This window comes from Callorhinus ursinus, unplaced genomic scaffold (assembly GCF_003265705.2).
Source record: "Callorhinus ursinus isolate GAN/ISIS: 27379988/994484 unplaced genomic scaffold, GSC_fseal_2.0 scaffold7, whole genome shotgun sequence".
In the NCBI taxonomy this organism is placed as follows: Eukaryota; Metazoa; Chordata; class Mammalia; order Carnivora; family Otariidae; genus Callorhinus; species Callorhinus ursinus.
This window is the reverse complement of record NW_027397069.1, coordinates 58,628,026-58,641,563: the sequence shown is the minus strand read 5'-3', so window position 1 is coordinate 58,641,563 and position 13,538 is coordinate 58,628,026.

Below are 13,538 nucleotides of genomic sequence, written 5' to 3'. Positions count from 1 at the left end.
AATCATCAAACACAAAGTCCAAATCCATTGAGGGTTCTCAGCATCACACTCTTCATGAAAGCACAGGTATGAATAATAGTAAACTTGAGCTCAGAGAAACAGTCTAATAACAGATTGCCAAAGGCCTTTATCAAATGGAGCTATGGATACTTCATACCAGGGGGAAAGACAAGGACTAATACACATGCTGCAGGCATAAACTTTGCATCTGGATGAAGGTGTATGTTGTAAAATGGGGGATTTATCTGGTCTTTGTGCCAGGTTTCCGAGATGGAGCTTCTAAACTTTTGAAATTTTCTGAGTGACCGTAGTGAGTCCCTAGATAGTTCGCGGATGAGGGATGGCCATACCAGAAAGATGTAATCAGAGGGTTGGGGCTTTGAGCCATGTGATACTAGATGTACCTCCAAGGAGGAGAGGAGGGGCTGGGGATTGAGTTCAATCATGTGCCAGTGATTCAGTCATTCGTGCCTATGTGATGAAATCCCAATGAAAACTTTAACCATTGAGGCTTGTCTGAGATTTTTGGCTAATGAACACATTTATGTGTGAGGAGGGTGATATGCTGATTTCTCAGGAACAGGACATGGAAATTTTGCATTCAGGATTGTCTTAGACCTTGCCCTATGTGCTTCCCCTTTTGACTGGTCCTGATTAGTGTCCTTTATCATAAAACTGTAATCACAAGTATAGAGCTTTCCTGAATTCTGTGAGTCCTTTTAGCAAATTATCAAAGCTGAGGGGGTTATGGGAACTCCTGAATTTGCAGCCAATTGGTCAAAAGTCTAGGTGGCCTGAGGACTCCGAAATTTGCAGCCGGCATCTGAGGTGGGGCAGCCTTGTTGGGGACTCTGCCCTTAACCTGTGGAGTGTGCATTAGCTCTGGGTAGTTAGTATGAGAAATGAGTTGTGATAATGTACTGTACGAATCAGCTCTTGGCATATATATGTGCCCACTGTGTATTGAGTAGACGGGCTTGATGGCTTTTTGACTTATTCAACACTGAAACGATAATTTAGAAAAGGAAACTTTTTTTAAGCTAAGGATTCTTTTATGAGCCATGGTGTGGATGGGAGAAATTGTGTTAACATTAATACTGACAAAACGTGAGCTCAGGACTCATCAAGGGAAGGTCTCTCTCACCATCCACTGAACACTTTCTCAGAGACAGCCATTGTCAATCAACAAATGACTCCTCATCTTCATGTCAGGGTTACGGTGAGAGGTACAACTGTAAGGCAATCAAATCAAACCCACAGAATAAAGGTATCTTCAGCCTATTGTGCAAATAGATTGGAAGTGTAAGCTTCCTTCTCCTGAATTTCTTGACTATCAAAGGAGAAGATGCTTCACATCAGCCTTTGAAATCAAAATAATGATAAAACCAGCTCATCACAACACTTTATAAGGCCAGTAAAACACATTTCCATAATTTCATGAAGCCTGTTCAAGTATCATAGCTCAACAATATATCGAGAACTCTGAGTAGCCTAAACCTGTCGCTTCAGAGGTGAAATTTCAAGATGTTGCTTCGGAGGATATAAGATTAGGATTTTATAAGAAAGACAAGATATGATAGACTGATTGCCGAGAATCTGACCTTCTCCAAAAGGTATGTGAAATACTTCACTCAGGAATTAGTGGACTTCATATTAGTTGGTTAGAGTTTAAAACAACCTCCACGGGAGGCAATGGAAATGGAAAAAAAAAAATTACTTTCCAGAGTGGAATGTCATCAAAGTGTGGATGAGGAAAAAGTAAGCTGCTTTATCCCAAGCTAAAATACTCATAAGCCTATTGACTTTACACCTGACGGTGCCAGAAGCAGTCTTCAGTGAGAGATCACTCCAGGAATTTTGAGTCCTTGCTTTGCCCTGAAAAATAACAAATTCACAAGTCACTTGCCTTCTTTTTGAGTTAGCTGCTCTAATTTAGTAAAAAATAAAGAATACAAACCCCCCAAACCATACTGAGTGCTAAACCTCACTTAGGTTGAATGTTATCTACCATCGAGCTGAATACAGTAACTTGGGACAGAGTGCCCATTTAACTAATATGGACTTACCATCTTTAAATTATCTTCATTAATAGTAGCAAGGACATTTGTTTTACATTTATGTAAAATTGACTGTCTGATTCCTGGGTGCCTATTAGCTGAGGCTTAAAGTTGACAAACTGGCCTGGGAGGGGATAGTTCTGGAATGGTGACGTGAGCCTCTAGATGGGGACCTAGAGGAATGGTTTCCCCAGCAAAACAACCATTTAACTGGTGGGAGTCGTAAAAATAGAAACAGAAACAATCATTTAAAGTCTCTGGAGATTTCCCCAAGGATGTATAGCAAACAGCCTGACATTTACTCAAATTATGCTAAATCTTGATAAAAAACAGAAAAAGTTTCCAGCATTTGAACTAGGACCAGCCCCCATCACACCATCACCTACCCACATTCTGGGTGATGGAAGAACTATTGCTATGGGGGTGGGGGGTGGGGAGATAGGGTCTCCTGCTCTCCTTAACATCGAGTCTAAAGCTGGAAGTAATAAGCCACTAGGATTGCTCATCCTCCACAGTCTCATGTTGGGAAAACACTGTTTAGAGCAGGCATGGCAGAGAAATGGTATACTTCCTTCCCCCACCCAGCTCATTCAAAGAGCAAAGGTTCTTCTGCAGGTACTACAAACTGGGAATCCTGGGGCCCGATGGTCTCCACTACAGCTTGCTCATAGGGAAGAGGTTCCACACCAGCACTGCAAATCAAGAAAACAAAAGGCACCAGAGCAGGTGTCACTCTGGGAGAAGTGGGCTGCCATCCCCATTTCTAGCTCTGGTTCAGGGGCTCTGAGGTTCTTATCTGGGATGGGGGGAGGCGCACGCTGTAAGAATGGAGAACTGCACAGCTCCACCTGACAGGAATGACGTTGGAATGGAGCATTTGCCAATATCCATAGAACTTTATAGCACAAGGAGTGGACCTTAACGTATATATAAACATTTTTTTAATACATCATTTAGAAAGTGAGGGGGAATCCCAGGATAGAATGAAGAATGTGGAAAAACTTACCTAACGCAAACAAAATAGGCAGAAGTGAAGGGAAAGATAAACAATTCAACAGTAATCACTGCGGACTTCAATATCCCACTTTCAAAAATTGATAGAACAACTAGGCAGAAAACCAATAAGGATACAGAAAACCTGTATAACTCTAACCCAAGCTGACCTAACAGACACCAGTAGAACACTTCACCTAACAGCAAAATATACTTTCCTCAAGGACACATGGACCATTCTCTGAATCAAATGCTAGACCATAAAAACTAGCCTGTCGCTTTAAATTCTTGAGTATAATGGGACCAGATCCTAGATATATTCATTCAATTCAACAAATATTTACTGAACATCTAATAAATGACAAGCACTGATCTGGAGGCTGAGGTAACAATAACCCACAAGAAAGACAAGGTCTCTGCCTTCAAGAAAATTACACTCAGGGAAGGCAGACCCACAAGTCCACAAAATATCAGTAATATAAATCCAGAGTGTTATTATTAGCCTGGAAGTAATAAACAGAAAGGTAGGGTAGTACTTGGGGGGTGAGAGGTGGGAAGGGCGTGGCTCTGTAAACTACTTCAGAGAATGAGATCATGAAAAGACTACTGTACTTGAACTGAGACCCAAAGATAGGAGAAGGTTAACCCTTCAGATATTTAGAAGGCCAACACCTAGCCGAGGGAACAGCAAAGGCCCTGAAGGCAAGGCAAAGAAGGTCGGCGTAGCTGGAGACTGACAGAGAGAACATGGGCAAGATGAGCTTGGAGAAGCACGAGGCAAAGGCCTGAGCCTTTCTGGACCCCTTAAGAACTTGGTTTTACTCAGAGTGCGATGAAAAGCTAGTCAAGGGTCCAAGGTAGGGGACTGTCAAGATCAGATTTATGTTTTTGTAAAAGAGATAATTATTACAAAAACACACAGAAAAATTTAGAGGCTTGGATTAGAGTAATAACCCTGGTGGCATTGGAGACAAACAGATTTGTGATTTATTTTGCATTTGGACCTGGGTGGAAAAAAATGAAGAATGAAGATGACTTTTTTTATTTTCAGCTTCATTAACTGTGGGTACAAGTTACCACCGACAGAGATGAATAGAATTGGAGGGAAAAAAAAGTCAGAACCATAGAGAAAATGAAAGGTTCTCTTTTGGATATTCTTAGCTTGAATGTTGTTAGATATCTGTGGGGAAGTAGCATGGCGGCCATTAGATGTTTGACTTGGGGTGCTCAGTGAGAGGACTGGACGTACAAACTTGGCTGCTATCAGCAATTCAGTGGCACATTAGGTCCTTGTCCCACTCACTGGCCCCATTCTATGCTGGCCCTACCTTCCTGCCATCATGAACCGCTCCCGTCTCCCCACAGTACCCAGCTATCCTTCACCTCCTTGTCTTTGCCCATGTTGCTCTTGCTTCCCGGACGTTCTCTCTCACCACGTCCACCTGCTGGATATCTACTCATTTTCTAGTACTGAGGAAGAATCTGCAAGTAACATCCGCTATATATGTTACTAACAATTTTGTAAGCTACCATCCTAATCCTTACCTAAATTTGCTTATCTAAAAATTCTCAAAAAACAACACAAAACAGCAAGAACAAAACTCATGGAAATTGAACGTACATGTGCCAAACCAAACCAAAACTGGGTCCCAGAGATCTGGACGTGAACACAGAGACCAATCTGTTAAGCATTTTTGCTAAGCATTCAGTCCTAGGTTTTGGTAAACAACTTCCTCTGCCTAAAAATTCTACTTTAAGATTCTTGAGGAGGATCTTCACTGACTCCCATCTGCGTGTCTGTCTGTGTGTATACCCCTGACTAAAAGTCTGACAAGGGCTCGATGCAGTTGCTGGGTTTTCTTTAACAAGAACAAAAACTCAGGGGACAATTCCTCTTTATGTTGCTTTCCCTCAAAAACAAGGTAGAATAACCACTTCCTGCTGTCTCCCTAACTGGATCCTCTACACACTTGTGTAATTGCAGTTCCACGTCTTAACATGGCTGCCTCCCTGTTAGACTGCTTCTTGAGGGTCGGGCCCTCTATTTGTCCTGCATATCCTCTCACATACAGCACGTTTCTTTTTCTTTGTTCTTTTCTTGTTTAAATCAGAGAAAGCGAGCACAAGCAGGGGGAGCGGCAGGCAGAGGGAGAAGCAGGCTCCCTGAGGAGCAGGGAGCCCGATGCAGGGCTCCATCCCAAGATCCTGGGATCATGACCTGAGCCGAAGGCAGATGCTTAACGACTGAGCCCCCCCAGGCATCCCACATACAGCACGTTTCTTGCCCTTAAAGATGCAAGCTAGGAAGGGAGGGGAAAAGGGAGCAAAGGAGGAAGGAAATGGTATGTAGCATGTTTCTAAAGCAATGCTGTTTCTAATACTTTACTTGATAGACATTTATAATTCACAATTTATGTTTTTCTAGAACGATCGACAGCCCCAGTTTTTTTTTTTTTTTTTAATAAACGCGTGTAGCTAATACGGTATAACCAGAAATCATGGAAACACAACAGTCTATTCAGTTGCTTAACTAGGTCAAAACACATTTTCCTTCTGTCTCATTTCTTTTTTTTTTAAAGATTTTATTTATTTATTTGACAGAGAGAGAGAGAGACAGAGAGAGAGCACAAGCAGGCAGAGAGGCAGGCAGAGGGAGAGGGAGAAGCAGGCTCCCCGCTGAGCAGGGAGCATGATGCGGGGCTTGATCCCAGGACCCTGGGATCATGACCTGAGCCGAAGGCAGCGGCTTAACCAGCTGAGCCACCCAGGTGCCCCATCTTCTGTCTCATTTCTTCCCGAAGCACCCAGCCCTTTTCTTTACTAACTGAATAGCTCAAAACCACTTGCCAGAGGCAGAAAAAAAAAAAAATCAGTGACTGAAAATGTCTGCATCAGCGAGCTGACACTCGCCGAGGAAGGTCATAGGAATTGCTCCTTGAGAGTGTCCTTAGGTCCGGGAGCAGCCCTACATCCTGGGCAAGCCCGCTGACAGCCTCCAGCCTCAGGGGAGGGCAGACCCGCTGGGCCTGGGGAAAGCCCCAAGGTTCTGAACTCAGGAAACAACAAAGTGCTCATCCTGGCCACGGGTTCTGGGGTCCTGTGGTTTGTGCTATTTCTTATTCACTTTTGAGAACACGGCAGGTGGTGGAGCCCTCCTGTTGCTGTCTCTAGTCCCCACACAGTGCACTGTGCTCATGTCATGCCCTTCCTTCCTCAGGCTGGCACGCCTCTTCCTCCGGGGCCTCACTGGACACACAGAGGTCTGAACCGTTGCGTCTTCATTTAGGAGATGTAATTTAAACACCATGAACATTGTGAGGTGCAATTAAAAAGATCAGTCCACGGACGAGCTGGGCAGAGCCGTTCTTGCTTAGGTGGTGGTTCCGATAAACTAGGTCTCCAGTGCCCCTGACGGTACTGCTAGAGACCGCTTCACAGGCTTTACGAGGTTCCCAAGGAAACAAACTGCCAGAGCACTGTAGAGCAGGTGTGGACAGAAATTTTGCAATTCAGAGTCATATGTTAATTTGAGGTAAACGAGGTTCTGATAGATTCTTTCAGATATAACCGAGCACCAGACTTCAAAATGTGAAAATGTTAAGAGTGAAAATCATAGTAACATTTCCTGAGCACTCATTATTTGCCAGGCACAGTGCTGTGAGTTTCCCATGACGGGCGTACGAGTGTCACCTCTGGTTAACAGACGAGGGAACGGAGGTTTAGAGATTAGGACATCTGTCCAGCTAGCAAGTGACAAAAACAGGTCTCTGACTGCTACTAGTCCATGGCTTTAAACTCCAACATGGCCAGAGTTTAAAACAACAAATAGGATGATTTAATCCAAAAAACCCCCCCAAAAACAAAACAAAACAAAAAAACCCAAGATATAAAACCAAAGAACAAGAAAGGTTGGAGCAACTTTGTCCAGGACCCTGAGAGTGAGTGAGTGGGACTCTTGACAGGTCAGCGGTGAACTGTCTGGAGAAACCTGCTGAGCCTGCCCCAGTCTGGCCTCCATCCAGACCCACGGAGGGAAAAACACATTGGCAACAGCTGTTGGATGCTCAGGAAGAAAGATCAAATGCTCTGGGGGCAGACGCTCGGAATTCTAGACCATCATTTTTATCTTGTGACTAAAACTGTCTTAATAAAATCAGAAGTTTATCCTCAAGGCCTTTAACTCTTACCTTTAGAAAATCAATTATGGAGGGACTGAAGGTTTTCAGTACATAAAGGGAATTACTGACCACCCATCCCCCCGTTCCCTATTTATCTGGCACTTCAATACTGTCCATTCCTGCTTCTCCTCCATATTCTCCCCTCAGCCTATATGCCCACCAAGAAGTCAACAAACCCCTTGCATTTCTAATTCATAACCCTCTACCAAAACGTATGGGTCATACTTTTTTTTTTAAGTTTTTTTTAAAATATTTTATTTATTTATTTGACAGAGAGAGTCATACTTTTTAAATAACAGCTCTTTTCAAAAATCATCAACTGGGTGACATATTGTTCTTTTTATCTGAAAATAGATTTGTGCGCATACCTTTCTTTGGATAGGAAGTGTGTTCCTATTTTAAGCCAAAATATTGTAGGTATATTCATATATTAAATGTATTAGAGAAGCATGCTGCTTACATTATTATCCATTATTTATCTCTTGTGGAACTTTAGGTTTTTCTAATAAAGAGAAATGAGGAAGCCATACTTGTGTTAGTAGATATTGCTAAAAAGACAACGTAGATCACTCCCTGTAGAAGAAAAAGAAAATATCTCTTTTCTATTCCCTCATTTGTAATAATATTCCCTTCCATTTCAAATTCAAGCTACCCCATTTTCTCAGTAGGTCACCCCAATACCTGCTGAGATCACTAATCTCTCTGGTGGTGAGGACTGTAACAAGATGGGACTCTCCACAACTGGTCAAAGTGGTGAACTGGATTCATGTGTGTGAATAAGGTTAATATGGATGTTTGTTATATGCTTTCTTACAGGTTTCTCTAGCTTTTAATGTCTTAACTTATTTTTTGAAGAGCACATTCAGGGGCCCTGGGCCAGACCTCCTGAATAATACTCTTTGAGACTTAGGTCCAACCAACTGTATTTTTAATAAGCAATACAATGCTGGGGGGAACTGTCTGATGATTTTAATGCCTGAGAGGTTATTGGCAATCTTTTAATGTATAAATTATCTCTTGCATTGCCTCCAAGACATCGCAGAATGCCACAAAAGAAACCTAATCCTTGCAATACAAACAGATTTCGAATCTGTGTTTGCTTGAACAGAGCGGATAGATTTTGCACTTTGTAAGATTTCCCCATGTGGAGCGAATTCACAGCACAATTTCCAAACTAGTTTGCTGGGAAACTTCTTTTGACTCCCATTAGAAAGGGCCTAGATGTCCATCAACAGATGAATGGAAAAAGAAGATGTGGTATATATACATGATGGAATATTATGCAGCCATCAGAAAAGAAATCTTGCCATTTGCAATGATGTGGATGGAACTAGAGGGTATTAGCTAAGTGAAATAAGTCAATCAGAGAAAAACAATTATCATATGATCTCACTGATTTGAGGAATTTGAGAAACAAGACAGAGGATCATAGGGGAAGGGAGGGAAAGATGAAACAAGATGAAACCGGAAAGGGAGACAAACCGTAAGAGACTCTTAATCTCCGGAAGCACACTGAGGGTTGCTGGAGTGGAGGGGGTGGAGGGACGGGGTGGCTGGGTGATGGACACTGGGGAGGGTATGTGCTGTGGTGAGCGCTGTGAATTGTGTAAGACTGATGAATCACAGACCTGTACCCCTGAAACAAATAATACGTTATATGTTAATAAAAAAAATTTTAAAAAAAGAAGGCCTTCCTGTGCCCCACCTATGACCCCTGCTATACTTTTTGCAGGAGACCCTGAGGAAAACTGAGGGAGAAATTGCCAAACGTAGTATGCAATGATTCGTGTTCATCTTGTTCTAAATGTTTCTCTTCTCAAGGATCATTGGAAGCCTCCGATAAAGAGGGTTTAGGATTTAGATTTCAAAGGACATCAGATTTATACTTTCTTTCTATATAATACGGCTTGGGTAATTAATGCACCATGTCATTTTCCAAAGAATCTCACTGAAGATTGATATTCCCAGACATAACTACAAACCCATGTTCCAAAAGGAAGCACAAGGTAAGCCTGGGGCTGAAGTTCCTCAGATATGATACAGCTCTTAAATTCACTCAGTCGTGCAACAAATATTTATTGAACACTAACAATGAGACAAAGGCAGTGCTGAAGGAGTAAGAAAGACATGAACCTTGTCCCTAAAATAACAACATTCCAGTGATGAACATCAGACAATTGACTCATTGCAACTTCAGTCACAAGAGGGTCTGTCGAGAGGCCCACTTCATCCAAGGAGTCAGGGACGGCTTCCTTTAGATTGTGGCCTCCGTTACACGTAGGGTTTAGTTACGCCCAGAGAGGTGAGAATGATGTTCTAGACGGGGAGGACAAAGTGCAAATGCTACAAGGCACTTGCCATCTCAGCCAATGGAAGGACCAGAAGGGTGGACGATGTAGCCCAGCACAGGAGATCAGGAGAAGTCGCTGAGGCAGGCACATGATTAGGTCTGTGATTTTGATTGTTTCACCCATATGGAAAATGGGTTTACCAGAGAGCAAGAGAGGACATGGGAAGATGAGTCAGAAGTATGCAGATAGGAGGGATACGCTGTCTGCAATGTGCTTTATAAGTGTTACGTATAAATACACACACATATGGGCATGATATTATATAACATATATGTTACATGTAACTACATACAAGTATATATAAATTAAAAAAAAATTTTTCTGCCCCAGAGGTGGCTACTTCACATTCGATTTACCCTTATCAGACATCCATTTCCCAGAGGCAGCTGCACAAATGTCTTCAAATATGGCCAGTAAACCTTCCCCACAGTGTCCGTTCATTGGCATAGGAATGCTAGAAGGAATATTGCATTGGTGAAAGGAGAGGCGTTCAAAGTTTATGAATCGACTCTGGGCAATTAGACAATCTCTTCCGACCTCTGAATCACTTCTACCTCCTCAGAATCTCGCAAGCCCTGTAGCCTCTCTCATTTTTCTAAGGAGGAGCCCACACCCTCGAAACCAGACTCTTGGTTCCGTGTCGCACTTCGTAACAGAGGATTCGGATCCAAAAGAAGGAGAGCTAAATCCCGCTGCTAGAAGACAGTAGTCACATCTACTTGAGGGAACCCTTCAGCCCGGGTACCTTCCAAAGTGCCAAAAGTCCAACTAAGTGGGACAGATCGTATGACAGCTTTCGTGCTTACTTGCAAACAAATGCTTGCAACAGGCGGCAGAATCTGGTCAGAGACTTGCTTTAATTGTAACATCCCATCTGGTGGCACACTCATGGAGGAGGATATTTACAGCTCTCACAAAGCTCCAAACATCCGAAGCTAGCAATAGCTTGCCACAAGACCCTGAACACAGGATTGGAAAATTTGGCTTCAGTCAGATACCATTAACTGGATTAAGACAGTCTGTGTGGGGATGGAGAAAGGTGGAACTTCCTCAGGGGCGGATTTAATGTGGATGAGGGAGGCTTCTGGCATGAGCAGCTTGGTTCGTACCGTGTAATACACAGAGACAAGGAACCCTGGCAATGAGGCTGGTTTAAGGAGGAAGATCATCAACTCTGTTTGGGTCAGTGGGTGTGATATCTTTGGGAGTTTGCTAAATAGAGATGTTGCCTATGCCTTCGGGTATGAGAGGTCGGGGGCTGAAGATGTTCCTGTGGGCGCCTTTGAGAATCGATGTATTTAAAGCCACGGGAATGCATGAGATTGCCCAGGGAGAGAGTGGTTTAGAAGGGAAGGAGACCCTGAAGAACTGCAACATGTAAAACCTGAGTCCCGAAGCACATAAATCCATCAAGATTTTGGTGTTACCACTCTAGCTAATATGTGGCATTTTACATAATATTAGAACCAAGAGCAAATTTGCTTTTCAACTAAGAATTGTCTCTATTTGGAAAAATACTTGCACTGGAGTATATGTGTCAGTGGTACATTTAAGCAACAAAATTGGGACACAGACCCACTCTGCAGGAGAGAAAGAGAATTTAAGGAAGAGTACAGAGAAGGGGGCCCGATGAAGAGAGTGGGCTGGCCAGTTTATTGGAACTCCACTGTGGAAGGGCAGCTAAAGGAAGGTTCTCGTGTTTCCGTTAAAATTGCTTGTGATGCTGCATTGTAAACCCTTCCCTCCTTCCTTGTCACCTGGCAAAGCTTCAGAAAAACCTAAAAATCTCAAATTCTTACTGTGAGTACTCTTCTTCCTTTTAGAAACCAAAAAAGGAGTTTCGGGTCAAGGGCAAAGAAGTAAGGGACAAAGGCAGCCTGTGGGTCCATACGGGGTAGCCTCTGAAAACATTCCCCCAGAAATATGCAGAAATGTGGGGGCTGGCTTTGAATGTTAATAGACTGTGGACCTGAAGTGTTTGTTTTCCATGGATTTTGAGGGGTAGGCATATCTGTCATCTCATCTCTGGATTATATACTTTTAAATGTTCTTTGTCTTCTTTTAAAATTATTTTTGAATAAGTAGCAGTCACAAGTTTGACAATACAAAAGGTCCCATAAAGTAACTCTCCTTCCCACCTTTGTCTCTTATCCAGAAGCAACCATTATCGTCTTTCTAGAGATATTCCTTTTGTATAAAGAAAATACATGGCTCTTCTTTAAAAATGATCTTAGAAATTTTAGCACACAGTACAAACTCCTGGGCATCTTGCTCTTCTTTCTTAAAAGACCCTGAATATCTTTCTACATCAGTACAGAAATGCTGCTTTTTAAATGGTCATCTAATTTTCTACATTCGAATGGACCATAATTTATTTAAGGAGTTCCCTGCTTGTCATCATTTAGTTGTTTCCAGACTTCTACTATTATTGAAAATGCCTCAGTGTAAACCTCGTCCACACATAATTTTGCACATGTGCAAATTGAAATGGTTCTTCCTGACAAAAGAATTTAAAGCTCCCTTATCATGACAAAGGGCAGACCATGGAGGAGGCAGGTGCCAAGGAGAACACAGATGGAGGCTAAGAAAGCTCAGCTTAGAATCTCAGACAGCTGCAACAGCAAAATCACAGCCAGCATGTTTCAGGGCAGGTGGAGGAAAGCAAAGCATTGTAGAGAAATAAACTGATAAAGACTTAAGACTAGAGATCTGTGTTTTAGAAGAAGACATTCTAGAGCATGTAAGACCTCACAGGACAAAGCAATGTGGAGCACACAGAAGACAAACTAAATTAGCAAGAACCATCCCCTTACTTACCATAGATAAGGGTGAGCAACGGGTCTTCGGGAGAAACTGAAGCCAAGGATCAGAAACTGTGTTTGTGTCTAGCTTTTACAATCACGTATGGATATATGTGTAAAAAGATATACGTGTTACAAAAGATTTGTAACAAATCTTTTTAGACGCCTTATAAAATCCGGAGTTCTTTCACTTATCTCTTTTTTTTAAAGGATTTTATTTATTTACTTATTTGAGAGGGAGAGAGTGCAAATGGGGGGGCGGGGAGAGGGAGAAGCAGGCTGTCCCCTGAGCAGGGAGCCCGATGCGGGGCTCGATCCCAGGACCCTGGGATCATCACCTGAGCAGAAGGCAGACACCCAACGGCCTGAGCCACCCAGGTTCTCTCACTTCTCTTGATACTGTTACAGACATATACTTGGAATGCATGGACTCTCCCTTACTATTAATCAAAACTCCAGGCCTGGAATGAAACAAACCCAAAACTAATGATGGTAACAAAAATTAACATGTATTGAGTGCTTATCACCTGCTGAGAACAACAAAGAGCTCCCCACTGATGATCTTGGGTTATTTTCATAAACCTCTAAGAAGATAAGATTATTGCTCAGATTCTACAAATGAGGAAACAAAGGGTAAGAAATTTGCCCAGGTTCACATGACTAAAGCAGGATGGAATCAAGATCCAAACTTGGGCACCTTGAGTCAGAAACTCTTAAACACTGACGGACAAATGACATCTTAGCCCAACTAGAGCATCTAAGTCCATTGCCGGTAACTAGCCCTGACCTATCCATCTCTTTATGTTAGCTCTATCCTTAACCCTAAGGCTGCCTCAGAGACCGGGTGTTTGTCAGCCAAGTGACTGGGAAGCCAACCACTTCATAACTTGCCTTGAGCAAATAATAATTCATTCTCGATAAGTACAGAAAAACAGCCCTTATAAACAGTGTCTCCTAATGAAGCTTATTTCTGTGTGTGCTACAAGTTAAACATTCATTTTTAAAAAAATTAGTAGTAGTAGCATTATGGTCTAATATAGGCTTACAGAACTGCAACAAAGAATATTTGTTTTGAGAACTTAAAGGAATAGAAAAACTTAAGGCTCATAGTAAAAGAGAAAATATGTCAGCCTTAGATGTGTCACAGCGTATGTGATC